Source organism: Macrobrachium nipponense, chromosome 30 (genome assembly GCF_015104395.2).
Source record: "Macrobrachium nipponense isolate FS-2020 chromosome 30, ASM1510439v2, whole genome shotgun sequence".
NCBI lineage: Eukaryota > Metazoa > Arthropoda > Malacostraca > Decapoda > Palaemonidae > Macrobrachium > Macrobrachium nipponense.
This window is the reverse complement of record NC_087218.1, coordinates 4,657,233-4,669,305: the sequence shown is the minus strand read 5'-3', so window position 1 is coordinate 4,669,305 and position 12,073 is coordinate 4,657,233. Positions and strand designations below refer to the sequence as shown.

Sequence of the window (12,073 nt, the reverse complement as noted above, 5' to 3'; positions counted from 1 at the left end):
GAGAGAGAGAGAGAGAGAGAGAGAGAGAGAGAGAGAGAGAGAGAGAGATTAATTGATTAATTATGTCACAACATCTCTGTTATTGACAGAGAGAGAGAGAGAGAGAGAGAGAGAGAGTAGAGTGATAGTGACAAACAGCTCCCTTATCAGTGTCCGAAAACCATGATAAAAGGCAAAAATTAATTTAGTTTAGTCATGTATACTTAAATTTAAGTGCAAGTTACTCCATTCATTCCCTGTTACTTACTATACCCACGCTGAGATCCAACAATAAGTAAGCTACTTTCATCAAGTTGGAGCCAGTTCTAATGCGCAAGCATAGCGGCTCTTGCTACTCCATCTCTCGTGCCTCTTAACCGGGCAAGCAGGCAGGCTGGCCCTGGCTGCCAGTCTGCCACAAGCAGCAGCAGTTTAGCTTGAGATGTGACCTCGATAAGATGTCTCACCGTCATCTGGCTGGATGCTGCCGCGTGAGGAAGGGGAAGGGAATCATAATGCAGGTAGGGACGATACCAACATAATGCTGCTTTTGAACAACCAGATTTTTGTTGTTCTTTTTTTACCTCTTTCGATGACTGCATGAATAGTATCTGTCTATCATGTGGAATGTACAGCTAACATGTTTATTTGTGGGTTTTGCAATAATGAACTCCCTGTTAGAGAGAAAGGAAACCGACGATTAGGTAGCTAGGCCGATGTGACTAAAATGCTTCTAAATTCAACAGGTACTATAGTAGTATGCTTTAGATACTGAACAATGGGGACATAGCTAATATGCATGCATCACTGAAACCTCCGGTATTTCTCTATAAGCATTCCGCATCGTTCGTCCCCTCGAATACGAAAGCCACCAGGAATTGGGGCGTCCAATGTATTTCGTTGTGTTTAGTACGAGCCCCTGGGGCCCTAATTACAGTCGTCCGAATAACTATAACTTAAAATTCTTGTTCAGGGGGTAAAACTGCATTGAAAAACCGCAACTGCCATAGTCTAGGCCGCCGCGGAATAGTAATATTAGACCTACTAAACCTCCTCCCTCTCCATCAATGGTATCATATTACTGGACTCCGATGATGATGATGATAATAATCTACCAAATAAAGGAAAGAAAAGCAAGCTGAATGGAATCTGCCCTCCATCAAAGATAGGCCTACTTATAGGTACTACGTACCTATTCACGACACGCCGGTCAAAGATTTATATAAAACGTATCACTCTCCTCTTCCTTCTCCATCAAACGTATCTATGTCACACCTGTCGAAAGGAAAAAATACAGCTACTATGAAAAAGCAAGAGCACGCCAAACTACTTCTCCTTCGCAGTCTTAACTGAAAAAAGGGAGAACGTCTGTCTATAGAACCTACCTACCTATATATAGAGAGAGAGAAGAAGAAAGAGGAGAGAATTTTGACGGTAATACGTTTTATATAAATCTTTGACCGGCGTTCCGTGAATAGGTAGTAGGCCTATCTTTGATGGAGGACATATTTCATTCAGCTTGTTTTTCTTTCCTACCTTTATTTATTTATTTATTTATTATCATCATCATCATCATCATCATCATCGGAGTCCAGTGATATGCCATTGAAGGAGAGGGAGGAGGTTTCAGTATTATGTCCCCGTTGCTCAGTATCGCCGGTTTCCTTTCTCTCTAACAGGGAGTTCACTATTGCAAAACCCACAAATAAACATGTTAGCTGCACATTCCACATTATTCGTAGTAACCCGGACACACACACACACACACTCTCTCTCTCTCTCTCTCTCTCTCTCTCTCTCTCTCTCTTTACGCGCCACCTCTCCCATTTGATAACTTTTTTTTTGTTTTATTCACCTTAAGTTTTGCCCTCATCCTATCCATTTTTGTATCAGTATAATTGCTTTTTGTACGATCTCGCCCACATTTTGTTCTTGTTTATTTCATGCGCAATTTGGTATATTAAAAAATGAACGGCCGAAACTTAGCCGTAATCCTGTGACTTGATAAATATTGGCATGGCTCTCTCTTTTTCTCACTCAATATCGGACGTTATGATCGGTATATTTCTATTAATATTGTTCCTTTGTTTGCCACTTTATGTAATTGTGTGCATGTGTATGGATGTATAAACATACGCAAAGTTGCAGAGATTTGGTTACATGGATACCAATATAAAATAACAATATAAATTAAAGTACACATTCTAAAAAATGGTATTTTAGTCTACAGTTTATCCACTCTCTCTCTCTCTCTCTCTCTCTCTCTCTCTCTCTCTCTCTCTCTCTCATCTCTATCTATATATATATATATATATATATATATATATATATATATATATATGCAATTTAAGTCAAGTAAGATGTTTGTTCAACTTAAAGGCATTATTCCTCTGGACATAGTGAAATATATAATGCCTGTAAGTTGAACAAGCATCTTACTTTACTTAAATTTCAGATTTTATATATAGATATATATAGATATATATATATATATATATATATATATATAATGTGTATTTTAATATATATCCGAATCAGTTAACTTTAGCAGTCGATCTAATTTACTTAACTTCCAGATGTCATAAGTTGTGTTCCTTATGTTCAAAAGTAAAGTTAAAACTAAAGATACCGAAACAAATAAATGGTAGAGAAATTACAAATCAAAACATTTGTAATAGTAAAAATCATAGGGATTATTTGTTTGGTTTTGTAAATACAACAATCTCGGGGTCACAACTCTGCGTATATAACATAAAACATTCTTTTTAACGATAATATCTAATTGTTCAGCCTAGTCAGAGAAAGAAAAAAAAAAATCTCACTGTAAAGTTCCAGAAACTGGCTATATCAGAATAGCTTTCTTGTGCCTGCCCAGCCTATAACAATGAAGGAACTGTACTTAGCCCACTATTCTCCAGTGCCGTGGCGTTCACCACTGTAGAGTCGATGCACTAAAACGTATTATATACTGTTCATGAATGATTCGCGCAACGCAATGTGATCAGTTTAATACTTTGCAGGGGAAGCAGACACGTTCATGGTATATTACCTACAAACTGAAATATAAAGTACCTTAGTAATCTACTAGTGAAGTTATTGGACGTTGCCAAATATGCAATAGCGGTAATTGATATATCCAAGCCTAAGATGAGGTACGGTACGGAATTTGTCCGTTTTTTCCGTACCTGAACTATACCGTACCCTACTTTGGTAAACTTCGTACCGTAATTCCATACCGTACACATAAGCTAAATATCAACGTTGTGCCGTGCCGTACCGTACCGTAATGCCAGTTGATCGCCTGATACCAACGTGAGCTGGTTCAACTTCTGAGGGCACCTTCATGCTATTCTTGCCCTCATCATATCCGGCAATAAGGCCGCTTTCTGCCAGGCACAGTCTATTGAATTACTTGTTGTTGTTCTGTGTTAATTTTAGTATATATTAGTTTCAATTTTTGTACACGAGTGTTGGCTATATTGAAAACTGCTTCAGATTTTTATCATTTTCTCGATACCTGGTTGTTTGGTAGACCTCGAATTTTGCCCCATACCTAGTGAAGAACACAAGTGTGTAGTACTAATGTGAGATTTTAGTCACCTGTTCATTAACTTAAAATGAGAGCATTTAGAGTTTAATCATCTTCAAGGTATGTCGTATGGTTAACAGGCATTCACTGTCAGTTTGTGATTTTTCTGTCAAACAAATTTCACTTTTTTATTTCACGCTAGAATAGTTAAAGGTATGTAATGCGGGCTATATTGCCTTATTTTTATGCAGGAGTAAAAGATCAGTTGTTATCCTCAACCAGCCAGAAGGGTCCATAGTACAATACAAAACTAGTAATTTTCTTATTTTTATTTTTTAATCTGAAACGGATTGAGAGATAGAGAGCTTATGTTTTACCTAAGCAATGACAGCAACATCCAGAGATGAATCCAAGTATTGTTTCTTGTCATGATTATATATGACATTTCCATCGCAAGAATAATGTTGAAAATGAGAGCAAATATTTTAGCCTTAACTTTTTTCAAATGTGATTTGAAATAAAACAGAGACTTGTCATACTTGCATCACCCTTCATTAATCTTTCGTACCAGTATAAGGTGTGAGATTAGGATGGAGTTTCGTCGAATTATATAGTCATATATTTATTTATATAGCAATATTTATAACGAAACCCCAATATTATTTTTAAAACCCAGACCAGTTATATGAGTATAAATTCATTAATAATTCAAAATGAGTTGAATTTTCAACTCAAAATGAGTTGAATTTTCAACTCGTATTCATTCCTTGAAGCTTGAAGCATAGGCCGAGGCGATGTATGTTTAACGTCGACAAAATTCATTACGTTTCATTTATCACTTACACAATTAACGATCCTGGGAAGGGGGGGGGGGGGGGGGGGGGGGGGGGGGGGGGGGTGGTGGATGTCTATAAGTCACAGATCGCACAAGCTGACCACATTACAAGAAAAACCGAATTTTGAAAACAGAGGATACAGAAATAGGATCAAAAATACAAGTAAATACACAAAGAAATGTCCTATAGACGGATACAGATTAGCTTTAGCAGTTATATATTATTTCATTTAGTCACGTATATACACGGCATACATACACGATCGTATTCTCAGCCATGAAACATTTCCTGTCATAGGTTGGATCCTACAACTTCAAGATGGACATACTCGAGTGGCTCTCTCTCTCTCTTCTCTCTCGCTCCTCTCTCTCTCTCTCTCTCAGTATGATACGTCATAACATTAACTATGTATTTTGTTATTATTATTATTATTGCGTGAATAACAATAATCATAATTACGGATTTCTGAATATCGTATCCAGGGTATGAAAGCTATTAGGCCTAAGTGTTTTCCCCGCATGGGTTTTGTTTACTGCTTGGAGGAAAGGTTCACTGCCGCCCCCCCCCCCCTCCCCTGGTACATCCCCCTCAGATATCCGTTATCCCCTCCCCCCTTACACGGGTTTCATCGTCGCCCACTTACCGAGGTGGCCCAAGCAGAGGAGACACGGACAGACCCACTGGCGTAGTACGACGTGCAAAATTTTTGAGATTACAAAGTATATTTACGTACTGTAAATGTAAGGTTAACTGATATATGCTGAATTAACCTATTGTTTTAATACACATCTGATAAAAGTCGTTAAAAAAATCCCTGTCCACTCGTTTTATCTGTATCAAAGCATAATAGCATTTATTTTGCTTGCTATAAGATCGACCTTTGTGATTTTCAGTTTGAATTCGATGACCGTTATGACTCCGTCACGACTGTCCCCGCCTGGTTTATTTCTCTCTCTCTCTCTCTCTCTCTCTCTCTCTCTCTCTCTCTCCCTCTCTCTGAACTCAGGATCAATTTACGACAAAGAAGTGTTTTATGACAGAGAATAATAACGATCGTGTGCTTGTATCCGTACTTAGGCAACAATATAAATAACGAAAATGAGAGGTTTGAAATTGCCAAACGTAGGATTTATTATTATTATTATGCGTATACTATAGTATATATATATATATATATATATATATATATATATATATATATATATATATATATATCCATCGACAGCAGTCTCTTGTATTCTATATTATATTAATTGAACTACCACTTGAAAATTAAAGAGTGAATACTCTCTTCTCTCTCTCATCTCTCTCAATAATTCTACAAAATGCAGACAAGGGCGACAGCTATTGTTAATATTTCCAGTCGCATTTTCCTTTCGAAACTGTAGAAGATGCCACAAGTGAAATCGATCCTGTAATGAAAGATAAATGGATGTCGGCGAAGAAACTCTAAACTCAGTGAAGACAAAACCGAGTGTATGCTATTTGGATCTGATAGTGCGCTACGAATATGTGAAGAACACTTCCAAAGAATAACTATTGGCTCGTCATCCATGAGCATTGTAGCGGCAGTGAGGAATTTGGTTGGGTGTTCATGAACTTGGTGCGTCAGCCACTACTGTAATCATGAAATGGGTTAAAATGTCCATATGCCAAAACGGGCTCGTTCACCTGAGCATCCCGTAACACGCAAATATACAGAGAAATGAGAGAAATTAAAACAGAAAATAAAGAGGGTATCAGTACACAGTAAAAGAAAGTGTTACTGTAGCGAGTTTCAGTCATCTGTAAGTAACTGACGCATTTGCCCATTATTCCCTCACTGAAAATTGCAAAGAATAATTTAAGTGTCCAATCCATTTGACCATGTGTCTGTTTGTCCGGCTCAGTATTATGGTACTGAGTGCTTACACTAGTCGCAACTCCTGCGTACGCTGCTCACGGGATTACGACCAAAATTGGAACAGTGGAAGGAAGGAAGTTTGCTATAGATACTGCTGCGTCTGTATTTTGTAGTTATCTGGAAGTTTGTTTATGAAATGCAACTGTTTCTGTCTTCGGGTGACCAGCTTGTGTAATGAATGTTATTTTTCCATTTTCAGAACGTCTCTTTGCACCGGTGGCGCTACAGAAGCAATCGCTCGGTGAGTACCAGTTGTTATGTGCTTTTATTATCCTTTTGGAAGGAATTTAAGTTTGTATTCGTTTTAACTGTTTACTCCCCAGTGGTGAAATGCTGGGTACTTTTTCTCTTTTTTATCAATATTTTTTTTCATTTTTTTCGTTAGTTTTGCATTTCATAAATACATACATACATATGTAATATTATATATATATAAATATATATATATATATATATATATATATATATAAATTCATAACTGTGAGTGCTTCTTATACTTTTTAATTGTCTCTTAGTGTTTTCTCGTCAGTATCGCAGCTCCTGCAGAATAGGAGAGTCTAGTTTTTTTTTTTTTTTTTTTTTTTTTTTTTTTTTTTTTTTTTTTTTTTTGTTTTTTTTTTTTTTTTAAGGTTTTTTTTATTTAAAGCTTTACTCTCTCCTTGTATGATCTTCACTTCTGACAGTATTTTGTTGTATAGTCTTGGTGCGCAATGTTCAGATATAGAAAAAGCGCTAAAGTTGCGAATTGTGTTTTAATCTTTTCGTTCGTATAGTATTTAAAAATCGGGGTGCATGCAATCGTTTATCGTCGACTTCGTGTTGTTTTGATTCCAGGAACTTTATTCACTCCTAGCTCATATATATTTTGTGAAATTCATTTGCAAACGGTTCAACTCCGGACTCTGTTGCATGACCAAGTCAGGTCATTTGAATATTGTCACCCTCTTTTGGAAAGTAACAAGCATTTTTCTCTTATTCGTATTTGGTCAACTCCCCCCTCCCCCCAAAAAAACCTCGTTGGCTCCTTTGATGAATGAGAGAGAGAGAGAGAGAGAGAGAGAGAGAGAGAGAATGCTTAACGTTTGGGATAGTCAGTCTGTTTCGAAGATTTTGTTCATTTGCATTAAAGGCGACGCGATCTTTAGTTATAAAGGTATGTGATGTGTTCCTTTCCTCGGAGGTTATAGGTCATCACCCACTGTCTCCTTTTTCGTCACCATACGGCAATTGTACTTTTGGCTACGCGGCAGTTGTTTAATTACTGACATCCCTGAGAAGTCAGAAACTTGTTTCATTTAGAATAAAAATTGCGATTCGCTGCATGTCTGATAAACAGTCAAAGTTCGCATTGACGCCCAGTAGCAGGAATTCGGTGACCTGGGTTTATAATATATTGTTTGTGGCGTTTCATCAGTGTTGACAGATCTGTATATACTGCACTTTCGACGTCCCATTATTTTTTTTTACATCTCTTCGTGTATTTTACATGAAAAAAAAGTGGAAGGCATTATTGACGCTTTAGTATAGTTTCTGATATTCTCAAAGGAGGAAAGACACATCATTGTCTCTACTTATGCTATGTCGGTTCATGTAGGATGGAAGGGCCAGTGACACCATTTGTATTTGGTGCAAGATATCGATTGCAATACAAGTTCAAACTTGAGTTTATACTCATCTATAGTATCTGGGTGCATGCAAGTCGAACACTAAATAGATCTACATGCTTTTGTGTTGCTTTCCTTAGACCCCAGGGACCTTCTCGCAGCTGTAATTATGACTTCGTCGTCGTCGTTGGTGTTTGACCATGCTTATACATGAGCTCTTCTGTATGTCTTGTTTATATATCCATCATCCTCTCTTGTCAGCTTTTCCCACCCTTCAACTCTCTAAGGCATCTTGATTCCATTATGAGCTCAGTTGCCATTTCCCTGTGGTTGTGGTTGCTGCTCTCCTCAAATAGGAGACGGCAGAAGCGTCGTCAACACAAAAGTGAGACTCGTTCTGAATGGCTGATGTGGACTTGGAAGCAGTTAGTCAGTCAGTCAGTCAGTCGCCTTTCTTTCCTAATAGGAAGAAGACGACGGCGACGCTTGACAACTTCCCCCCGTGAATGAATTCGGCTGGGTTTCACTGTTAAAAGGAACTGAATGTTGTATACTGAGCACTTATTCTCAAGCTGGGGTCAACATTCACTTATCAAGACGGCGTATGCCCACGTATGTTGTGGGGCCGAAGGGTACAAAAGGGCCGGCCTGTAAACAGAGCTTGCAGTTCCCCTTGGGTTAAAGGAGTCAACTACTATATCTATAGATGTCATCGTGGCGTTTTTCCGAAACATCGTGACGTCGCCATTAAGTGAATTGACAGGCAAATGAAAATCTTAACATTTGTAAATGTTAACTGTTAGTGCACCCATGATTGAAAGAAGGAAATTCGTTCAGGCAGAGATGGAAAACCACAGAGGAGTTACGTTTGTGATGATTGTTTTGAATAATGAAACATCATCGTGGGATTCCTAGGTGGATGAAAGCAGAAATAGAATTATTGTTGATCATTTTGATGACTTGCAGTGTTTATGTTGTATGGTATCCCCAGGCACATTGATTTCGGCTGTCAGGCACCTGCCCACACCCCTCCCCCCTCCCCCCTCCCCCACTTACCCGCAGTAAATGGGAGGGGGACATTTCATAGCATCCCAACCAAGGTTGGTGATTTCTTTTATTCTTTAAAAAACAATAAAAAATATATAAAAAATCAGTGATTTATTTGATTTTTAAAAATTTATTTTGGCTTTTTTATTTGTTTAATGTTTTTTCAATCTTTTTTTTTTTTTTTTTCCTCAAAATGTATATATTGTTTCTGGTCAGACCCGGATCGACATCCGGGAATCTCCACTGTAATGGTTCGAGGTAAGTATCGCTAGGAAAAAAACAAATTACCAAGAATTTGTGATTTCCCTTTGGAAAACTAATCCACTGCCGACGAGTCGTCTAAATATATATCTATATGTTTAAGGAATATTCGTGACAAAGAATCCCAATAGAACAAAAAAATTGTTATCCATTTGGAAATCTGTTTTTAAGAGTCTAGCCAGCCAGTGGTCTTCCAAGCCCTCCATCCACTGGCCTTTAAAGGTTCCAGTTTCCGGTTCCAGCCAATGAGGAGGCGATGGAAATGGTTTCTGTTCTTTGGTGGAGGTCTCTGATTGGCCGAGAGAAAATCTTGAGCACTTTTTAGGCAGCCATGACTGGGAAAAAAAGGACAATCTGAATCAGTTTGTTTTCGTGGTGATATTTTTCAGTAAGTACGTTTTTCTTGTTAGATGTTTTGCGCAGCTTTTAGGTTTAATATTTGTTGCCGTTCATCCGGGTATAGGTCGATTGTCACAGGCATTTATAATTGATTTGATAGCAATCCCGGTACTCACAGAGACCAGTGAATCGCGAAAAACCGTCTTATGTCAGGACTCAGTTTTTTTTCCATGCTGGTAAACTATAATCAGCTGAAGGTGGAAATATGTTTTAGAAAAAACTATAAATACCACGAATTTTAAGGCAAGGGACAAACTGAGAAATTTGCAGTTTAAGGCTAATTCCTTTGAACAGTCAGGGCTTCTAGATGTTACATCTGTGATTGGCTGTTTGTTGAGGTCCTTTGTTTTGCGTTTTCTGTCGTGAAGGGTCAGTTTGGTTATATTCGATGTGATGTAGTATGTGCTGGGTGATGTGACAAAGATGTCGATGTTATTGCCAAGCACACTATTGCTTAGCAAGCACAATTCTGTTTTGTTTTATACGTGCGTGGCACCATGGACTCCTTTACTTGAATTTCCCCGAAGTCTCTCTCTCTCTCTCTCTCTCTCTCTCTCTCTGTTCAGCTAAGGATGACTATGTAATGGCTAACTAATGTAATGCAGAGGTATTCTGCAACATTTTGCCTGAAGCAAATACCCCTGCCAAATCTCTCTCTCTCTCTCTCTCTCTCTCTCTTCTCTCTCTCTCTCTCTCTCTCTCTCTCTCCAAGGCCTCCTCATCTATAAGTGAGGAATAAGCATTCTCGTGTAAAGAGGAATTAGCTTATACATTTGGGGCCACGCTGCTGTAGGGTCGGGGAGGTGGAGGTGGTGGAATAATTAAAAAAAGTGAGAATAGAGTTGGGAAGGGGGTGGTGGGGGGGGTAGGGGTGTTGCTGTCATTTAACGCTAAGCTTCCCAAGAAGTACAGGACCAGAAATGGAGGCTGTGTGTCTCTCTCTCTCTCTCTCTGCTCTCTCTCTCTCTCATGGGCCATAACTAGTATAGTAAGCCCCCTGTGGTGGCCTTATTCCACATGAATAGGGTTCTTCTCTTATAATTAATAATAATAATTAAATAATAATAATAATAATAATTAATGATGATAAAATAATAATAATAATAATAAATAATAATAATTAATAATAATAATAATAATAATAAATAATGGATAAATAATTAATAAAAATAAAAAAATAATAATAATAAATAATAATAATAATAATAATAATAAATAATAATAATTAATGACGATAATGTTCTGAATTCGTTTTGAAGAAATCTCCGGGTGTCTAAAAGGAGATGGGGGAGAAGGCTGGCGTTGGAGATGGGAGGAGAAGACGGGCGTTGGAGATTGGGGGAGAAGGCGGGCGTTGGAGATGGGGATGGCGTTGCGTTTTGTGTGAAATAAGTCGGTAGGGGTGGGGGAGGTTATATGGTGGAGTGGAAGAGGGGGAAGATCCCAGTCCACTCGAGTGTTTGGGATGATGATGATGATGATGATTAGTTATTATTATTCTCGACTATTATTTGTGCTTTTTACATAGTTATTACTTTCCATATTAACGTTATCATCATCATCATCATCAGTTTTTTTGTATCTTAATTATTGTTCATTATGAGTCTTCTCGGTTCATTGTATCATCTCTCTCTCTCTCTCTCTCTCTCTCTCTCTCTCTCGCTCTCTCTGACGTTGTCTTGGATTATTATTGCTGTCTTTCCTTCCTTCATTCTTTCCTGAAAGCCTAATCATGGTTATTCCATTCGCTGTGGTCGTTATTGGTCATTTTCACTGAGCCATTTTTGTTTTTTTTTTTTTTTTATTTATTTTTATGTGAAAATAATGCCTAGAAAATAGCCAGCTAAGGATATTATTATTAGCTGCCTGTCTACTAGGCTGCTCTAATATACAGGCAGCAGCTAAAACTGTGAAAAAGCTCTCAGCTGCTATGCCTTTCATCCATCCAAAATTCCGCAATGAGGCTATGAAAGTCGTACTAGGCCTATATCTGGCTCCTGTGCTATATATAATACAATCTTTTTTAGGACTTCGCCCTGTCCCCCACAGATCTCGCCCTGTTCTTTCTTCGTGGGCGTCACATTTCTTCTCATATATGAGAGAGAGAGAGAGAGAGAGAGAGAGAGAGAGAGAGAGAGAGAGAGAGTCCAGCACTAGTACTATCAAAATCTTGCCTTCACAGAAGCCTTTTATGCTTCCTCCATGTGAATATATCATAAATATTATATATATCTCACCGCAGGGTTTTAGACGTTGATAGGGGGGATATGGCCACTTCCCCCAACCCCAACCCCACCCCCCCCCCAAAAAAAAAAGTTGGGAACCGCTATACAGTCGTAATGTGCGATACCATTTCACAAACTCATTTTTGGAAATTCCATCATCATTCTGTGCTTTTAAAGCTCTTTTGTTTGTTGACGATGATATATCGTTGTCTAGTCGCTTTTATATATATATATATATATATATATATATATATATATATATATATATATATATATATATAAAATCAATG

The 12,073-nt window shown here is 37.9% G+C and overlaps 1 long non-coding RNA gene across 1 annotated transcript in view; it reads left to right on the top strand.

The window, feature by feature from the left end:
- The first annotated feature begins 340 nt into the window (after positions 1–340).
- LOC135202237 (uncharacterized) overlaps positions 341–12,073 on the top strand; it is a 200,435-nt gene continuing 188,702 nt past the window's right edge. The window contains exons 1-2 of the long non-coding RNA XR_010311692.1: positions 341–500; positions 6,447–6,488. This is a non-coding gene — a long non-coding RNA (uncharacterized LOC135202237). The remainder of the gene's footprint in view (positions 501–6,446; positions 6,489–12,073) is intronic.